Source organism: Sorex araneus, chromosome 5, assembly GCF_027595985.1.
Source record: "Sorex araneus isolate mSorAra2 chromosome 5, mSorAra2.pri, whole genome shotgun sequence".
NCBI classification, from domain to species: domain Eukaryota; kingdom Metazoa; phylum Chordata; class Mammalia; order Eulipotyphla; family Soricidae; genus Sorex; species Sorex araneus.
Window position 1 is genome coordinate 211620102 of NC_073306.1, and position 21635 is coordinate 211641736.

The window sequence follows — 21635 nt, forward strand, 5'->3', positions numbered from 1 at the left end:
AAGTCAGCAGAGGTCGGGGGTCACGGTGGAGCCCCCGAGGGTCCCGCCTGACCATGGACAGTTCGTCCACTTCTCCAGGCGAGCACTTGGATTGCATCTGCTCGGGACTCCCGGGTCTCCTGGTCCTCTCTACAGACCGGCCGTGCATTGCGTAAGTGTAAATGGAATTTTCACAGAGACAGATGGGAAAAGAATAGAAGATTGGGGCCGGAGCGATAGCACAGCGGGGAGGGCATTTGCCTTGCACGCGGCTGACCCGGGTTCGATCCCTGGCATCCCATATGGTCCTCCAAGCACCGCCAGGAGTAATTTCTGAGTGCATGAGCCAGGAGTAACCCCTGAGCATCGCTGGGTATAACCAAAAAAAAAAAAAGCAAAAAAAAATAGAAGATTTATGCGATTCATTAAGGAAAGAACCTGCACCCATGGTTATTTAGGTCAGAAATATATGGAGATCTGGACATTTTGAGCAATTTTAAGGATGTTAGAATGGTATTGCAGAATTTCCTACAAGACCTGTGACTGTCCTATAGGGTCATGATTCCTTACTAGACAAAAAAGTTTCATCTCCTCTTAGGTACACATTTGCAGGTCTTCATGCAACTTAACTAACTCAGAGACTTTAATTAATACTAAGCAGCGAAGTTAAACACTAGAAAAAAATTTCCCCCAGAATTCAGTATTTCTTGGAAGAGGCTTTGAAACAGAGCTTCAGCGGGAAGTCATGTTCTTGGCCTATTTCTAAGTTTCGGTTAATTGCTTTTACACCATCATTAACCCCCGGTGAATGTAAGAAACCAACACTTCTACCGAGAGCAATTACTGAGTGATTGTGTTAATACTCACACCTCTCCTCCCAGGCCCTGGGAGGGAGGGGGAGTGTTTCAGTAGCTGGGAAGGAGACAGAGAGGAAGTCACTAGGAGGCCTCAGCCCAGCGAAGACAGGGCCTGTCGATAGTCTTAATGGGCTTACATCAAGTCGTGCCGTGTAATAGAGACGTTCGGGGCCTTCCGAGATAGCCAGGTAGAGACTAGGTAGCCAGGTGGGCTCTTGCTTGCACTTGACTGACCGGCGTTGCTCCCTGGAGCCCTGCATGGCTCACTGAGCACTGCCAGGAGTGAGTCCTGAGCACAGAACAGCAGCAGGCATGGGCAGGTATGGCCCAAACTCTAAAAAGTTGAAAAAAAATGCTCCTGAGGTTTATTATTAACCCGATTTTAAGTGGCGTCAGTAGCTTGCTCTATTGTGCTAAATAGCTAATAGAAAAAAGCAGTGTTTTTCGTTATGGGAACGCAAAATAGCACGTTACTTTGTGGCTGACATTTGAGGCAACTCTCTTTCCAATCTATGTGCTTGGCGTCTAAATTAAAACTATTCTTTCAGCACTTAGTCATAGTTTCATTTTGTTTATTCAATTGCTTGTTCTTTTTTGTTGGTTTCTAAAAATTGTGGTTTAAAAGCTTTTTTATTAGTGATTAATTATGGAACAATTTCTAGCTTGTCAATTAAACTGAGCACAGAGAGAAACAATAAAGATATTCCCAGTGAAAGGAGAATACTGAATTTTGACTATTTTTTCTACTTGGTCATTTATTTACTGCTTTTACATTCTAGAACACATAACTGCTCTTGATTACGGAGTTTTACAGTTTATTAGCTACTGAAATCAAACAGTCTAATATGTGAACAACCCATATTTTTTTAGCCAACCCATTCTTTTTCAATATTCTACTTTCAGTATTCTTTCTGTATTCTTCTTTCATATTCTCTCCATTTTTTCCATCCCATTCATGGTCTTCTTTTATGGGTAGACTCTTTAAAGTTATCTCATTTCTACTGAAAAAAAAAACTTAAATCACATAATTCTATAGAAGGTGTTACATAATTTTGGGTGCTCTTAACATCTCTTTTTTTTCCCCCTCCCTAGCCGCCCCCCTCTCTCTTAACATCTCTTAAAGCTCAACAATTATTTTGTATCTTTCTGAGAGAATTTTAAGGATTTCTGATTTTCAAATATAGTTTGATTAGGATTTCTGATTTTCAAATATAGTTTGATTTGTCATTTCAAATTTACTCATCGTTAATGAGTTTCTGATACCTTTAATTTTGCTGCTAATTTAGAAATGGCCACAGAATGATTATTTTGGCAAATGTGTAGCATAAATTAACTGCCAGTTACACATTACTGGTTAAAGAACCAAAGGAACAGTATTAGAATTAATTGATCTAGTCAGATGCTTTGGTTAAAGATTTCTTCTTATGATAATGATATGCAGAATATTTAAGATTCGAGACTGGTGGTCGTACATGCGTCCTATGAACAGTGTAAAATGGGGCGCTAGGGTGGTAGCACAAGGGCAGGGTGCTTGCTTTGCCTGCAGCCAGCCTGGGTTGACTCCCCGTCATCCTGTGTGGCCCCTGGAGCCCAGCCGTGAGTAATTCCTGAGTGCGGAGTGCAGAGTGCAGGAGTAACCCCTTAGCATTGCCAGGGGTGTTCCCCCACCCACAAAAAATAAATTAAAAAACGGAGACAACATAGTATTGCAGCAAAAACTATCACCGGAATCGAATGCGGAGTTCAGAAATGAAGCCACATGTGTCTAGGGACATTCCATTGATGGAAAAGCAGCTCGGACTTCACAGTGGAGGAGACCTCCTTAAGAAAGGCGTCGGGACAGATTGTGCTGCTGTTTGCACAGAAAGGAAGCTAGATCACTGTCCAACACCGTGCTCAGAGTGGACATGAACTGGCTTGAAAATACGAATATTTAGTCCAGTCTATGAAGAACGTAGATAAAAACAGAGGCGAGAAGAACACTATGGGAACACACAGTGAGGAAAGCATCGGAAACTCAGCAATGGAAACCAAAGCAAGAGTGAACAGATGACATTCATGAAATTAAAAGGATTATAAATGTGCCAGGGAGTCCACACCAGGGGAGCCCCAGAGGGGGCGAGTGAGAGCCCTCCCTGCCCCAAGGGACCCAGCCCTTGCAGCCGACCTCCACTACCCCACCACGCTCCAGGCTGCTTTCCACACACTTGGGCCAAGCCTCACGCATGAGTGAGCATATTTCTGGACTGCGTGGCCGCAAAGCAGCTACACGATACATCATCATAGAAGGATTTATATATGCCTCTCGTAGAGCCCGGCAAGCTTCCAGGAGTATCCCACCCACATGGCAGAGCCTGGCAAGCTCCCTGTGGCGTATTCAATATGCTAAATACAGTAACTATAGCAGGTCTCATTCCCCTGACCCTGAAAAGAGCCTCCAATTGTTGGGAAAGACGAGTAAGGAGAGGCTGCTAAAACCTCAGGGCTGGGACGAATGGAGACATTACTGGCACCCGCTCGAGTAAATCGATGAACAGTGGGATGACAGTGATACATTGATACAGTGATAAATGCACCTGGGAGGCAGAGTGGTGGTTCAGGTGTGGGAGAGGTAGTACAGGGCTGAGGTGCTTGTCTAGCAGGCTGCAGACCTGTTCAGTTCCCCAGCGCTGCCAGGTGTGTGGCAAAAACAAGCCAACAGAAGACCTCCCAAGCTTTGAACAGGGAAGAAGACTAACCCCCAAGCAAAAGGAAGCCTAGCGAGCCAGCCAGGGAAGGTACCTGCAAAGCATCCACCTCACAAGGGGGAGGTGTTGCAAGTGCGTCAGTCACCCGCAGTTGGCCAGCACCGAGCAGCCCGGCCGTCAGAGTTGGATCCCAAACGGAGCCAAACGCACAACCCTCAGTAGAATAGACACTTTCCCCAACACCACGGATGCTCCTCAGGCACACGAGAACATGCGCCTTGTCACCTCCTAGGGAAACTCGACTCAGAACACAGTGACATGGCAGCTCACTCCCATGGAAATGATTGGTATAAAACATACTGGACATGACCGGCTTTGGCGAGGAGAGGAGAGAAATCCCGGTTCTCTGCTGGAGGGAGCGGCTTCGAGCTGGCGGTGTCCCTGGTCTAAGCCTCCTCCCAGCCTTCTTATCTTCCCTCCAGCTGGTTGACCGTTATTTGGGGTTCCTTAGGCATTCAGGTGTTCACTCGTGTTGGATTCCTGTCTCCTGGTATTTGATGATAGAGGGAGTTTTTGGGTTTAAGCCGCCAGCTGTGTTGTCTTTCCGACTCGGCTGTAGAACTGAGTTCCTTTGCTTTGGTTGTCTCAATTCCAGGTCGTGATAGGACATTGTCGTGTGATTCCGTGATTCAGATTCTTCTCCCTCCCTCACTAGAGTAGGTGTCCTGAGGCAGGAACAGTGTCATTTTACAATCATCAAAGATTATAACCTCATCAAGACTTGGTGCCCAGCACTTATTCCATAATCAATAAATATATATTGATTGAACAATTTATTCTTATCAGAACTCTTGTTTCCTTCAAAAATGTGTTAGAATGGATTGTCTCAAAATATGTGTGACATTTCCAATGCTATTTGTTTTAAACACTTTTTCCATTCTACTTTAGAAACGTTTGACTTCTTGTTTATGACGCATTAAGATTTCTCCTTTGTTATGAGTCTGTATGTGTTTTGATGATAATAAATAATGAATAGTGAATTTAAATAGTTAAAGAACAAAGTTTCAAGACTTCACTGTGCTTATGTTCTTCATGGGGAATATAGTTATCAAGGATAGAAATTAATGCATGCAAGATTATTTGATACATCATCAAAGAATTTTTATTGCTTTGTTTGTTTGTTTGTTTGTCTTGGAACCATATCCGGTGATGCTCAGGGATTACTCCCAGTCCCTGCACTCAGGAATCACTCCTGGCTGTGCTCTGGAGACTTGACTGATGCCAGAGATTGAACTGGTTGGTGGTGTGTATTGCAGACGCCCTCCCTGCTGTACTATTGCTCTGGTCCCTAGAATTTTTATTGTTGTCTTTTCTGTTGCTTTTCAGACACTTCTTTATGCTATTTTTCTTTGAAAAATTCTCCAATTTTATTAGTGTTTTGCTTCAAACAAAACCTTTCTGTATTGATTCTCTTATACCTTATACAGGGAAAGCAGCAAAAAATACATTTTTTATAAGGAAATGAAGATGTTTCATCTTGATTACCATCTAGAACTGAGATTATTCTTGTTTTTTTTTTTTATGCCCAGGAGAGATCCACATTTAAGGGCAACTCTGGCTCCCAGGGATGCCAGTTTGGTGATTTAGGAATTGTCTGTTTCTGGGGCTGGAGTGATAGCACAGCAGGTAGGGCATTTGCCTTGCACACTGCTGACCCAGGTTCAATTCCCAGCATCCCATATGGTCCCCTGAGCACCACTAGGGGTAATTCCTGAGTGCAGAGCCAGGAGTAACCCCTGTGCATCGCCGGGTGTGACCCAAAAAAAGAAAAAAAAAGAAATTGTTTCAGCAAGTCCACGTGCCAGTGCCATGAGGCCATTTGAAGTGTCAGAAAGCAGTTTCTCATTTCAGTCTTTGCATTTGCGCCTGGCATCTTCAGATGTTGGAGCATTTTCTGCCTTGATTTTTTTTTTTTTTTGATTCCTGCTCAAAGTTCACACTGTCATAGAGTCATCCTGGACCAATCTCCAGAGAACACTCTTATATTTCCTCTCTTACTTTTGCTTATTCTTCTAACATTTTCTAACATTTCCATTACTTATCACAGTTTTTACAAATTATGTATAATTATTTATCATTGGCTTCATTCCTCATTCGAGCAGGATGGTTTTGAGGGAGTGAACCGTTTCCTTGTGTGTTGTTTGGGTCACAGGTTTGCATTGGGCTCACTCCTGTCTGTGCCCAGGCACCTGCGGGTGGGGCCAGGGGACCTTATAGGGTGCCGGGGATCAAACCCCGGTCGGCTGTGTGTGAGGCTAGTGCTCCTCCTGCCATCTCCTCAGCTCCTTTCTTTTTTTAAAACAAACAAAACACCAAAATACCTCCAAGGCTTCTACAGGTTTTACACAAAAAAGGTACAAATACTAAGTAAATGGGAGGAAGAATAATTAATCAAGGTGGATATGCAGCTACTGATACATAGGAATCCTTTTTGGTTTATACTTTCTCCTCAGTGAGAAATTTTAGATTATTTATTTGTTTATTTATTTATTTATTGTTACATCCGGTGATGCACAGGAGCTACTCCTGGCTCATGCATTGAAGAATCACTCCTGGCGGTGCTCGGGGGACCCTATGGGATGCTGGGAATCAAACCCGGGTCAGCTGTGTGGAAGGTAAATGCCCTACCTGCTGTGCTATCGATCCAGTCCAATTCAGAAGTAATTTCGTTAATTTAATACGGCTACTTACCTGTGCTTTACAACTCGGCAGTTGCAAGGATATAATAAAATATTTTATCTTTTTAAGGATTTCTCACCATTCCCCTCTGATTGATAAAAGCTTGGAAATGCACCATTCAGCATTTACTTCCTGTTAGTTGAAAATGTTGTTGGATCTAGTTCTCGATCATTTCAGAGAGTTACTGGCAGGATGGCACATGGCGTTTGTCATCGTGGACATATTCGTCCCTCTTCAGTCTCGGTGCCGAGCTAGGACAAGGTCGGACCAAGTGGCCAGAGTGCCAGTACCGGCCGACCTCTGAGCACACCTGCAGCATATTTTAATACACATATTTTACTTTACAACGTGAGTGATGCTCAGGACTTAGGGGCATCCGTCATTTTATTTTTTAAATTTTAAATAAAATTTTTTTAAATTAAAAAAAATTAAATATTTTTAAAATCCCAAATGAATTTGCCTATTTTTTTGTTCTGGGGCAGGAGCTCGGGGCTTGCTCTGCTCACATTCACCTTGGGTTCATCCTTGGCAACATTTACATACCCTTACCTCTCCCCCAGCTCCGCCAGAAGTGCCCCTGAGCACAGAACCGGGAGTAAGCCCTGAGCACAGCTGGTTTATTCAAGAAATAAACCAAAAACTATTATTTACTTTTGGTCCTTGGGCTACCTATGGTGGTGCTCAGGGCTGTATGTAGTGCCGTGATCTGACCTGGGGGGGGGGCTGTGTCCGAGGTGTCATTTTACCGGCTGGACTAAAAGGTCATCTAATATTGCACTTTTATTTTGTCCCCACAAGTTCATGTTAATCAGTGGAAATACCCAGTCTTTGATAATAGTGGATACTAATCCATTCACGTATATAATACATTATTTTTCACACTTAATGAATCAGAACAAAACTTTAGCCTGTTATTGAGTCTATTAGGCTATGGAGACAATGCAGTTAATTTTAATTTTTGTAGCGACACATCATTGGTTTACACCATTGGGGGCCTTAGGTTTGGACCCATTTGTGTCTTCCTCAGCTTTTCTGTCACCCAGGTTCCAGTATCAGCCCCCACCCAGAGACCCTCTGTTCGTTTCACCCCCAACACCTCTTTCTTTTTGGTAACCACCATAGTTTTCACTGCGTATAGGATTTTTTAAAATTATTAGTATCAGATGAACTTCATATTTTTTAATTTGAGAATAATCTATTTGCCCAAGTTTGCTTAAATCATGAAGTGTAAATGAGACCTATAAATAATAGATATGTAATAATGGTAGCTTGCATTTTTTAAAATGATTGGATGCTTAATTTATGCCCATCACTTATGTGATAAATAAATATCTTAATGAGTAGATAGAACTTGAAAACTCAGAACTTGGTAGAATAGTAATTAGCTGGAATTCATCTATTCTTCTGATCACTTCTGAAAAAAAAATGGGTCATTTCAGAACCAAAAATAATTATTGGAGATTCTTTAGAAAAATAAAAACAGTTAGCACAGCGGGTAGGGCGTTTGCCTTGCACTCGACCGACCCGAGTTCAAATCCCAGCATCCCATATGGTCCCCTGAGCACCACCAGGAGTAATTCCTGAGTGCAGAGCCAGGAGTAACCCCTGTGCATCACCGGGTGTGACCCAAAAAGAAAAAAAAAAGAAAAAGAAAAACAGTTATTTCCCCAGAAGGGAGATGATCAAATCTGACTCGAAGATGAGAGAAGAAACGGGGTTCCATGAAGCCATGAGTCTGTTTTCCAGTTCCTTACCTGGAGTTGGGAATGAGCTCTACTAAATAGTTTCTGGTAAGAATGTAAGTGGATTTGCTTGTGACAGTAACTTTCATGCTGTTATAAATACACAAACTCAAACACTCCTCATGCCATGGGTTCTGGACTTTCCTCGGGAACGTGGCGGTTGCCTTGTTCTTTAGAATGCACCAGCGAGCTGGCCTCGGATGTTAGCTGAGTGGTTTCCCCGAGGGCCGCTGTCTGCTTTTCTCCTAACCCCTGTTTCCCACTGAATTATCGTTCCAGTTTTACCGTGTCATCCCCATGGTCACTGTTACAGGTAAGTCTTTGTCTGAAGAATCGACCTTCCCTCTGCTCTGTGTGCCGTGCCAGTCTCTTCCCCTGGCCACAGGGGCTTGCTTTTTCTTTCCGTACTGTGCTCCCTTTTTCATCCCTGGCCCAGCCAGACTCCCCTTCCGTAGCTGGTGACCGCCCCTGCTCTCTTCGGCCTCTGGCTGCTCCAGGTGTTGGCTGCTTGTATGAAAAGCTCTTCCCGACCTCACAAAGGATTTGTGGAACAAATGGAAACCAGAGTAAAAGTGCAGATTTGTCCAGACAAAGATGAGGGCACGGCCTGCCACAGCTGGCTGGCAGCGGTTGTTGGGGTACTGGGAAATGAGTGGATGTATCAGAGGAGGGGGTGCGTGTGTGCAAGGAGAATGCACTGAAGGAAGGCTGTAAGGTCAGCCTTAAAGACCACCCAAAGGACCGGGGGTCCAGGTCTGCAGCGGAGAGCAGAGGGGGTGCCCGGGTGTCTGCGACGGACTGGGAGAATCAGCTCAATTCTTGGAGCCCTGGAAATCATCCCAGAAAGAATTAGGAAGGGCCTGTTTTCATTTTTTACATTACTTCCTCTAGTTCCCTTTCAGTCTATTAACTTTTCTAATCAATTGGAAAGGAAATCGTTTCAATATCTTGTTATTATCAGGCTATTCTTATTAATATTGGAAAAGATGATTTCTTTGCTAGAATGCGGAGATTGTTTTCATGTTAGAAATTGTCGGATGTTAATTGTGTCATTTGGCAGGTTTGGGACCTAGTTTATTATCTTAACTGAGCAACTCCATTTCAGATTTCAAAAGGTTAATACAATTTGATTAATTGTGATGTAATTTATGTAAAGGGCATGATAATTCTTTGTCTTTATGTGACATTTATTTTTATAAAATGGAGGGAGTGAAAAATTATAAAAAATACATAGGAGATACATCCATTCTGGTTTTAGACTGCTATGTTTGTAGCTAGGCTATTTTATAATTTCTATATAAGATTTATTTTTAAATATTTTAAAATATTTTAAATTTTTAAATATTTTTAAATATTTAAGTTATTTAAAAGTATTTTTCCATCTCATAAATTATATTTGTGGTTGACTTTCTTTAACCACTGATTATTTGTTCACCAATTTTTAATATTAAAGTTATCTTAATTGTGATTTGCAAAATTTTATAGTGTGTTTAACTGCTTAATATGAAAAACTAATGGAAATTTAGTTGGTTATATGTACTGATTTTTCCTAACATTTGGATATTAGATTGCTTTACCTTAAATATTTATTTGCTATGTGACATTACAGAAATGCTGGAAAGATAGTTTATATACAGATCAAAGGCAGTCATACCTATCGTGCATATATAACGCAAAATTGAGTGATATAATTACTAAAGTCTACAGGAAAGCCACAAATCATAGGTACTGATTTTACTGTTATTGAATTTGGATATTATTAACTCTCCTACTTTTTAAATACAGTAACCGTATAAACCCATGCTCTCAATAAGTATTTTTGGGTGATATTTACACCACAAATCTCAAAGATTTTTCCCTACCGAAAGTTTAAAAAATGAGAATTATATGCACTGGAAATCATCACTAACAATATTGTAAATCTCAGGAGCTCAACCAATAAAACAATAAAAAGGAAGTTTTGAAAAATAGAGCAGTTTAAGGCAGAAGTACAGAGAACGGGCCTAAGTAGGTCAGGGCTTGGAGGATGCAGCCGGTTCCCATCAGTCGGGCCAGCGCGGGAGACTCAGTTTCGCACGAGATGACTTTGTAAGGTTCTTAAAAGCAGAGCCTTCCCCTTCGAAAACTGACAGTGAGAGTGAGGGGATTTTTGACCCTTTCCGTCATCCAGAATGCAGTTTCTGGATTTTATTACTACATTGAAAACACATATGCAAAGGGAATTTAGTAGTAATAATCTGTGAAGGTTTTAAAAAATTATTTCATGTATTTTTATTGTAGTTTCCGCGTCAGTGTAGCCCACCTGGGGAACTGTGCCTGGCCCTCTGGGGCTGCTGTCCCGTCGCCGGCCACTTGATGGCAGTCTTGCACCGGGCAGAGCACCGGGTTTGGTTGCTGTGTCAGGCATCAAATGAGCCTTTCAATTAGATGATGAATCGCGTGTTTTCTGCTCACACGGGAAAGTTGTCGTAATGCGGAGATGGCACGTGGAGGATTCCAGCTACAGTAGAGCAGAGCTGCTCCTTACCAGTGAGGAGGGTCTGGAGGAAAAAGAAGTGGAAGTTTTCCCGGATTTAAGTTTCAGGAGTCTGAGTGATTCTTAGCTTTCATCATTCTTGGTAGTGTTTCCATTTATACAAGGAGATGACTGGCGTTTTCATTGAATTAGTTAGAGGAACAGTAAGAGACATACAATTTCTGGAATCACGGTGTGTGCCATAAAAATAATCACTAACGGTGGGATAGGCTTGCTTGCTCTGTCTCTCTAACGGGATTTAGGAGTTCAGTCTGAAAGGAACCGGGAATTTCTTGGAACCAGTACTGCCAACTAGTATCAACTGTGTCACGATCGGGGCTGGAGCAATAGCACCGCATAGCGGGTAGGGCGTTTGCCTTGCATGTGGCCAACCCGGGTTCGATTCTTCTGTCCCTCTTGGAGAGCCTGGCAAGCTACCGAGAGTATCCTGCCCTCACGGCAGAGCCTGGCAAGCTACTTGTGGCGTATTCAATATGCCAAAACTAACAAGTCTTACAATGGGGATGTTACTGGTGCCCGCTCAAGCAAATCATGAACAACAGGATAAAATACTGCCGTACCTGAATAAAAAAATTTTTTCAATTAGTATTTTCTTTTATAAAAATTTTGAACAGAATACATAGAGAATTTGTTAATTATTGAGGTGCCACATTTATCAATTTATCTAAAATGAATTTAGATATATAAGGAAAATATAGTAGGAAATACTAGTGTTTTTATTTTTCTTACTAGTAAATTGCTAATTTCTTATTTTTATAATGTATTTTGCAATTTATGTATAAACATAATTTGGAGGGAAAACTAATAGAAACATTTTGTTGCAGAAAAAATTAGTGATTCTCTGTCATTAAAAGCAGGTGATAGAGCATTATCATTCTTGACTAGAACAGTTGAGAGACAGCTTGAAATTACTTTTAAAAAAAACAGCGATTGAGTGTTTATTGATTATTTTATTAGGGTTTCTGGTCATCAGTGTGAATTCCAAGAATTATCAGCAATCACTCAAACCATAAAGTACTCCAAAAATGAGTTACAGATATCCTCTCTAAAATGATGTAAGGCAGTTAAATGAAATGAGGTGACAGTATTTTGGTGTCAGATGTCTTGTGTTTGATTGCCCTCAGACATAACTCGTCTAAATTTCACTGAAGAAGATTAATAGGAGATTAATCTTGAACACGGAACAGTAAATGTTATTTATAAGAAATACAAGCGAAGAATCATTTGTGGAGAACAAATGATACGTGCTAGTTCCCATTACGGGCGTCCGTCTCTCACTTGGGAAGTAATGATGCTAAAGCAAGCCTGCGTGATACCCGAGTGGGGCCACGAGACTGTGCGGGAAATCAGGCATCAGTCGTGCATGCGGCTACCCTGCATCAGCCCCTGTGCTCTGTACGCCCCCAAAACACCGCCAGAGAAGGTCCCTGACTGCAGAGCCAGGAGTAAGCCCTGAGCTTCAGGGGTGTCGCCCCCAAGCAAAAATGAAGCAAAACACCCCCCTAAACTGCCAAGCGATTCGGTTCTGACTAAGAACATCTGGATACTGTACACTGCTTAAAAATTGCTTTTGAGCTTGTACCATTCTTCTCCCCCCAATTTTAGTTTACTGATGTACCGTGAGTTACCAAGACCCCCGTTGTATAAAAATAAAAAGAAAAGGCGCGGGCGAGGGAAGGGACGCCTCACCGCACCGAGCCAGCCACAGGGCCTAGGGCAGCAGCTGTCTCTCCCGCCACCCGAGTTCGGTAGCCTCCGGCCGCTTCCCCCACCCTGGGGAGGTTGGTGGCGAAGATGTGGCAGGCGAAGGAAGGAACGGAGCCATGATGGTTGGTCTCACTTGCCATTTATTCCAATCTTCCCTCTATACACTTTCCACCCCCTCTCCTTCTCTCCAACCCCTTTTATTGATCATGGCCCTTCCCAAGGGCGCAATACATTGACGTCACCAAAGGCACCAAAAGATCTTACAGGAAGAACATTGAGGCAACATAATTCTCTTGTATCTGCAGGCTGCTAATCTAGGCCCCCCGGAAAGAAGATACAAAACCAAACGGAAGCCTCCCTTGGGCTGAAAGCACTCGGATTTACATCCCAAAGGCCAGGCTGGGCTGCAGCCTGGAATCTACAATGTCAGTTACAAACTAGGCAGCACCTGAAATTTACATCCCAAAGACTAGGCTGGGCCAGAGCCTGGAATCTACAAAGTCAAATCATGCCTGGCTAGCACCTTAGATCTGCGGGTCAAAGATCAGCTAGGTTTCTGTGACAAAAGGTTTCTGTGACAAAACTCCAGAAGGCAGCTGGAAAAGGGGAAATATTCCAACACCCCGTACTTGGGTTTTTGACGCACGACGTTCCATCACCAGTACCAGGGTCAGTTTCCTCGGCCAGTGTCCCCGGGGCCCCCTCCTGTCCCCACAGCCCGGCCAGGCCTGCCACCCTGACACGCACCCTTTAGACCTGGGGGTTGAGGTTTCCATCTTGTGAGTTCAGTGTTGTAGACACTGCCGTTGGGATTTTCAGCTCCTGTCCCCCTTGCTTCTCACCATGAAAGTTTTATTAAATTATGTTGGAAACTTTTAAACTGGCTTATTTGCTACAACCAGTCCTTTATGTTTGGGCTTTGGACCCCCAGAAAGTGCGGGGACAGGCTGCTGTGTCAGTGAGACCACCCTAGCTGCAGTCTGAACGGCAAACACAGTGTGCAGGCACTAGTCCTCACGATCGAAAAAGAAGTATCCACTTTTTAAAAAAATTAAAAAAAAATTATTTTTGCTTTTTGGGTCACACCCAGCGATGCACAGGGGTTACTCCTGGCTCTGCACTCAGGAATTACTCCTGGCGGTGCTCCAGGGACCATGTGGGATTCTGGGAATTGAACCCGGGTTGGCCAAAAAATTAATGAGTAAAGCAAAGACCTGGTTAGGGAACATGCGTTACAATAAATAAGTTATTACAATCTTGGCTTTAAATTGTTTTCACCATTGTGTGACATAGTACACAATCTTATGATTATTATTTTTTATCCACCAGCCAGAAAATAATGTGTGTACTTGTGTGGATTAATTGCAGGTCTTTTTATATTGCTTCTGGCTCTAGCTTACGGTAGGTGTAAATACAATCCGTGGTTGTTAGTAGCAGTGATGTGTCCTGTTTCTCTCCATCATTGCTGTTCACCACAGTTCTGTGGTAGTTAGCGAAGTAAACCTCTTTCCCCACACTTTTGTCTCAGATGGTAGGTGACGCTTCCACACTGCACAGTGGCAACCCCGAGGAGATGTATAGTGGCCTTTTGTGAAACATAAGCTAATCCCTGTATTTCACGTGCTTTTGTTCATCTGCATTTCTCAGTTTTAAAAATAACATTTAGTGTGGAAAAAAATTAACATTGTTTTTCTTTGAAAAATTTGCTTTCAAAAAATTCAGTTTGTTTGCAATTTTGGTTGTAGTTTATTACTTTCAATTTCTTAAGAAAGCCTATTTTAGATGATCTTTTCCGAGAGATAAACACTTTGTAGACTTTAAATTTTTCCTTTTTGCTTGAAAGTCATTCGAAGCTTTATCTTAATGCACATAACATTTTAATCATGGTACCAATAATTCTTAGGGTTTAAGAGGCCTGCTGTTATTTTAAAAAAATAATTGTTATACTATTATATATTTTATTTTTCCTTTAAAACATTTAAAGTCTCAGGAGCTGGGATATTTAATAATTGACCATAGATTATTCAGATTTGTTTGTTAAAGTTAACATTAATTTACATGGCTCACCATTTCCTTTTTGTGAGTCCTTGGTTTTCTACTGCAATGCCTAAAGCTGTGTTTCTTAGCTAGTACAAAGCTTGATAAATTAATAGCTAAATGCTACTGCAGGAGACCCAGATCTTTCTCATCAATATTTCTTTTTTCTGATTTTAAAATGTCAGGTAGAGCACAGCCACATATATGTGTGTGTGTGTGTGTGTGTGTATAAAATATGTATGTGTATATATATACATATATACACATATATATCACTTTATCACTGTCATCGCATTGTTCGTCGATTTACTCGAGCGGGCACCAGTAATGTCTCTATTCCTCTCAGTCCTGAGATTTTAGCAGCCTCTCCTTACTCGTCTTTCCCAACGATTTGAGGCTCTTTCAGGGTCAAGGGGATGAGACCTATCATTACTGATTTTGACATATCGAATATGCCACGGGTAGCTTGTCAGGCTCTGCCCATGAGGGCAGGATATACTCTGTAGTTTTCCGGACTCTCCGAGAGGTATGTATATATCTGTTACTGTATTTTGGATATGAATACACCATAGGGAACTTGCCAGGCTCTCCCGTGCGGGCAATAAACTCTCGATAGCTTGTCAGGTTCTCCAAGAGGGAGAACTAGGCTATTAGATGTCACGGGAGCGTGGTTTTATAGTCTCTGGATATTGGCTGTTGATGGGATTACACGGTGCTGGGGGCAGTATCTAGGTGAGACTGTCTAGCTACTGGGAAATGGGGAATCTGGGTAGAATAGAAGAGGCCCAGTCCCGATCGAGCAGCCTTGGAGATGTTGGTCCTGGGTCCCACACATCTGGGTTCCTCTGCCGGTTCCTTCATGCGTGAGGCTATACATCCCTGAGTATAGAGTCAGGAATTTCTCCTGAGCACCGCCAGGTGTGGCCCATACACCAAAGAAATTTTAAAAGGTCATTTCATAAATTTGTTATATCCATATATTACATATTTAGGATATGTGTTCATTATCTATTTTTTTGGATAAGATGATCAGTGGAAATGGCTCCAGTTAATCTCCTTGAAATATCCCTGGGCCAAGAAATCGCATTATGATTCTAGGAAATAATCCCTATATTGTCTGTGTTATTTTTTTTAATTTTTAATTTTTTTACATTTTTTGCTTTTTGGGTCACACTCAGCCATGCTCATGGGTTACTCCTGGCTCTGCACTCAGGAATTACCCCTGGTGGTGCTTAGGGGACCATATGGGATTCTGAGAATCGAACCCGTGTTAGCTGTGTGCAAGGCAGATGCCCTACCCGCTGTGCTATCACTCCAGCCCCATATTGTCTGTTTTAATAACAAAAATTTGAAGCATATATATGTAACTATACATATGCCTTTCAATAATATGCTTTAAATAATATGAAGTATATGTATATATTTTATATAGTAATATATCTTTCAATAATAACCCAATGGTACTGTAAGTATATTTCTTAGTTATACTAGCATTTATTATTGACATATAAATACAAATAGAGTTTGTTTATCCATAGTTATGTCCTAACACAACTCATAATACACATTTTTAGGTAAACGTTGAAGAATGAAATAATCTGATGAAAATTTGAATGGCAATTTAGGCATGTTGAAAATAAATAATAACAATTCCACAGAATCTACTACTAAGACAAAGAAGAAAACAGCTATTTAAAAAGTTAGTGTAAAGGAACATTGGAAAACTATACTATTGCTTTATTATAGTGATTAGTAGAACGGGTCATCTGGAACGAATGAGAGGGTTTAGACATCACTTAGTTCAAACTGTGCCTGTTGTAATTGGACAGACTTAGTAAAGTTCATAGCACCATGCTCTGAAACAAGTGTTAGTACTAGGATCATATCACAGGTCGAATGATACCAGACATTTCCTTTGGCTAATTATTTGATGAGAACCCAGTGAAAAATCATTCTTGATGATTGTGTGTATGTGCTATAACTAATGTGAATGACCTTGAGAAGAAGGATAATGGTATTCAAATTAATTTAGAATACTGATGAATAAACCATTTGCTCTGAAGCCTAGGTCTCGAAGATGAAACACGGACAGAAGTAAGCTCCAACAACCAACCTAAGATTACTGTTTTCTCTGAGGTGGGCATGTGGTGGACATTGTGGACCCCTGAAGATTGGCTTCCCTTGCTCCCCAGTGGTCACTCTACTTGGCAAATTACAGGCTGGGGTCTCTCTGGACCCCCACCCCCCTCAAGCACATGTCCCTGTCCTTGCTTCCTCTGCTGGAATCCGGGCCTTGACTCTCATCCGGCTGTGTCTGAGATCCAACTAGTGCCCACTGGTCTGACCGTCCCGTTTTGGTCATCCAGACGGTGTTTTTGCTGGTAACACTAGACTTCTGGGTCTCTGAAAGCTACCATAAACTCATCACGCGTCACGCATCGTTATTGAATCCTTTGTGTTTGAAATCTTCAATTTCAATAATCTTTAGTTCGGGGGATAGAGGATGAAAGGGCCACGTTTCTGTCCTTAAAAACTCCAAATCTTCCTGGGAAAAAGAAGTTGTAAAGCAAAAATCAAATAATTCGTGACCCAAGGGTCCCACGACCACATATTCTGTGGTTTAGGAAAATTTTGTTGTAGCAGAGACTATGTGGAAAATTCAAGACTTGTGTTAGAGTCTTGAATTGTGGTTCGGTGAAATCTATGTTGATTATGGCTGCAAAGTAATGTTAGTGTACTAAACACAACTGAACTTTACCTTTCAGGTGGCTGAGATGGCCAGTTTTATTTTTTGTCTGCATTGCCATTGTTTGAAAGATTGAAAATAAAATATTTAAAAAATAAAGAAAGCTAAAGAACAAATGAGATAGAAATGATCACACATTGGTCAAGGTACTAGATGATAAGCGTCTACACTTCATTAATTACTGCTGGTCACCGACCCAACCGTAGGTCTGCCCATTCAGCTCCTTGTCTCTTGGGAACCTACTGGTGTTTAGATTTCTGTTGGGTCAGGCAGGACCCCTGTGGTAGTGTCTCTGCGTGTTTGTAGAGTCTTGTACAATTCTATCAGGAGAATTAGCAAAGCTTGCTCCAAGATAGTATCTAATATGATGGAGTTATATTTGAGCATTAAGACCCATAACTCACTGACTGAGGAAAGATTTTCTAGAAGTGGTGCTTAATGGACAAGAAAATCAACTTGGTGACCGAAATATTTGAAGCGAGAGAATTAGGATTTCTAAAATCTAATTCTGGGGAAGTATGACACATTGGTAGAACTAAGTATTTTCCAGTTTGGTTGATATGTAATGTGTGTTCAGTGAAATCGTTGTGATGTTGTAAGCCGGTGTGATGGTTAAAGCTGTAATTTAAACTGCACGGTACACACCATTCTATCAGTAATATAACTCCTTATCTTTCTTATTGATTGAGTTGTTACTTGTGTGATTAAGGCCTGCTATAATCATGTCTGCATTTTTAAGTTTATGCCATAATCATAACACTTAGGATATTCCATCGAGAACATTCCTTTCTAATCCTTCGATGGGAGATAATCTTACACAAATCTTGAATTCCCCACGTGGTATGCTACACACTGTCCTTTGAAGTGTGTCCTTGTGGGAAGTGGCTTCTGAAGAGAAGTGTCTCCCTCTGAAGCTAAGGCAGGCGTGTTTACTACCCAGTGTGGAGGGTGGAGTTCAAAGCCGGCTTCCGTTCTGCAGTGGAAACCTTTCCATGGAGAGATGTCACCTCTCCCCTTTGTTCTTCTCAGGGCTTGCCCGAATGCGGAGCTGGCATAAACTTGCCAGACTTCACCGTGGCTTGTGTAAAGTCTCTTAGCTTCCATCTGGGAGTCCTGCGACAGTTCATGAAGATGTGTTTCTGAGAAATATGCCTTGAAGAAATACGCCCAGGTTCATACCACTGTGGATTGGAGGGTAGTGGATTTAGCATGGTGCTCTGGGGAATAAGACATTTCCAGGCTGCCCAGGTACAGCTGGCAGCATTCCTCAGTAGAGTTGTTTCCTCAGAGACAACACGTGCCTGTAGTTCCTGGGCATGACAATGAAACTGGGTTGTTTGGGGCCAGAGTGATACCACAGCAGGGAGGGCATTTGCCTTGCATGCGGCCAACCCGGGTTTGATCCTCAGCATCCCATATGGTCCCCTGAGCACCGCCAGGAGTAATTCCTGAGTGCAGAGCCAGGAATAACCCCTGAGCATCGCTGGGTGTGACCCACCCAAAAGACAAAAAAACAAAACAAAGAAAAAGAAATTGGGTTGTTTTTCTGGGTTTGGGGCCACACTCAGCAGCACCAGGTTGGGGGGGGGGCTACTCTTAGCCTGGAGGCCAGCCTATCACGTTGTGTGGGGGATGAATCAGGAGATTCCTGCCAAGTATTCTGTCTCTCGGCCACATTTCTGGCCGGTACATTGTCACTTAGCACAGCGTCACAGAAATGTTGACACGGGATTTTGTTATTGATGTGAGCAGTTAACTTTGTTGTGTCTCTGAGTCTTAGACATTACCAAACACACTTCTTCACCCATACATTCTATTTGAGGTTTAAACATATTGTTAATGTAGTTTTGAAGATAATTTTCAGGGAGGGAGTTATGTCACCCAATTTATGACTAGGTAATATAAGTTTTCAAATAGTCACGTTTTCAAGAAGAATCTGAAATTCTTCCATTTGACCACGTACAATGGTAGTATATTTAGATAAACAAGTTACATAAAATGTTTGCAATCTGGACAGTGCAATCCTAAATTATTCTAATAAAAAATGATTCTCTAGCAAGTTTTACACACAAAAGGGCTGTGGTTTTCAAGGAACTTATTAGTGTCACATTGAAAGGTCTTAATTTGTTGAAGAAATGCCATTTGAAATATGTGATCAAACCAAATCACCAGAAAATACATAAGAAGTCAGTGTTAAAATTTTTATAATCGGGTTTGCGTGAACCCACTTGGTAATTTGTTCTGTTAAGCTATAAGAAAGCTCGTTTGACTCAACATAGCATTTCCTAGGAGATACATGAAAACTGAGATGATTGTTCTGGGTGCCGTAAAACATGGGGCACCATGTTCTGTGCCTTGCATGTGACCAGCTGATTCATGGCAACACATTGGGACCCCCTGAGTCTGCCATGAGTGACTCCCAAGGGCAGTGCCCAGATTGAGCCCTCAGCACAGCTGGTTGCTACAGCTCCAAAAACCACAAACAAACCACTAAGATCCATTCCTTTACAGAAATCGATGAAAGTTAATTCAAACTTGGTGGTAAATAAGAAAATTAACCATGGGTGGACAGTTCCTACAGCAAATATTTCTCCTTGGTATTTAGCACTTATTACCTCCCTATCAGCCACTTTTATTATGCGTTCATATTTTCATTTGTAAAATGTAAAACAATGTTTTCCATTCAGTGATACTTCAGATACTTTGGCACTTATAATTATTTCAGATTTGTAGAGATTTCTGGTGTTAACTTTACTGAATTCTATCTACAATAAACAGTGTTTATGGATGGCAAATTAATTTTAGCTGTGACAATTCAAATGCATACCTGAGATAGTAAGGTACTATTCCTAATTACTAAGTAATTGGTAAATTAATCAAGGGCATTATTTATTAAATGCTATACTTGATATTGTGTTCAGAATTTCGTCTAAACAGTAAATGACTATTATTTTTCAATTTGGATGGAGCGATAGCACAGCGGATAGGGTGCTTGCATTGCACGAGACCAATCCCTGTTTGATTCCTCTGTCCCTCTCAGAGAGCCCGGTAAGCTACAGAGAGTATCCCACCCGCATAGCAGAACCTGGCAAGCTACCCGTGGTGTATTCGATATGCCCAAAACAGTAACAACAAATCTCACTATGGAGACATTACTGGTGCCCACTCGAGCAAATCGATGAACAATGGGGATGACAGCGCTACAGTGCTACAGTGCATTTTCGATTTACATTAAAACTAATATGCAAAATAATCCCACTATGTGTGGTCAGGAGGACTATAGTGATAGCACAGTGGGTAGGGTGTTTGCCTTGCACGCAGTTGACCCGGGTTTAATCCCTCCATCTCTCTCGGAAAGTCAGGCAAGCTATGATAATATCCTGCCCACACTGCAGAGCCTGGCAAGCTCCCTGTGGCGTATTTGATATGCCAAAAATAGTAACAACAAGTCTCACAATGGAGATGTTACTGGTGCCTCTCGAGCAAATCGATGAACAACGGGACGATAGTGCTATGTGTAGTCAGGGAAGCATTTACTATAAGATTGGAATTATTATTAAGGGCAGCCCCAAGGTCTGTATGATAAGCGATCAAACTTACGGGAATTGTAGAGTTAGACAGAGAAATGGTCTGAGTTGAGTCATTTGTTACGGAATTGTTGGGAACGGATTGTGTGCCCACCTTCTGTGATGTGTGGGGCAATTTTCTAGACCAGGGTTAGTTGTCCTTATCACCTGACGACCCCTGGTTTTTGTCATGCACTTGCTGAATCAGGCTGTCTGGTCTTCATTTAGGGCTCTCCAGTGGTGGCTAGCGACAAGATTGTATGACCCCAAAGAGATTCTCCAGGAAATGATCTACATCGGGATTGCTCCATCATAGATGCTCCATCATTAGAATTTCACAGGATGCCGGGGCCTCCTCATTGCATGTACTCCATGTTCACTTGGCAGGTCATAGAGTTAGGATACCGGTAATCTCTACGTTCTCCGTGGCACTTGGAAATTCTAATTTAATTTTAATTATCATGGAAGCATCAGTGAAAATAGCTATATGTGCACTTCATATTTGGCATACTGATATGATTTTTCTCTTTTTCTTAGAATGGCAAGGAAAGCAAGAGATATATCTGTGTGGTCAATTTGAGCTTGTTTTCAGACCTGTTTAAGTTACTGTTGTGAGTATATAATAAAGTCGAGGAAGATATTGATTGGACTATAATAGAAAAATATATTATCATGCCAATGAATTTATGTACTTGAAGTCTCACTACAACAAAGAACAATATATCCTGTAATTTAAATGTATAGTAGTTTGGTTCTTGTCTTATGTCTCAGGTTTAATATATGCAAAGTTAAAAAATAGAGTCCATACGATTGGAAGCAGCTTGTGAAACTCTCTTCTGCCGTTTTGTACACAGAGTTTATTGCCAGTATGAAACAGTAATGGTGATAATTAATACTAAGAGAGGCTGGCCGTCAGATAGGGACACCAGATTACCTCAGGTCTGTTGTAGAGGAACAGTTACCAGGAAATGACTAAACATGAAGAGGAAATCAAAATAATCAGAAACAGGAAGTCAGGTTAGAGACGTCCTGGAGGGGC

The 21635-nt window shown here is 41.7% G+C and overlaps 1 protein-coding gene across 2 annotated transcripts in view; it reads left to right on the forward strand.

Moving 5' to 3' along the window:
• Positions 1 to 21635, forward strand: part of CCSER1 (coiled-coil serine rich protein 1) — a 912102-nt gene that overhangs the window by 136983 nt on the left and 753484 nt on the right. The gene's annotated exons all lie outside the window — the stretch shown is intronic.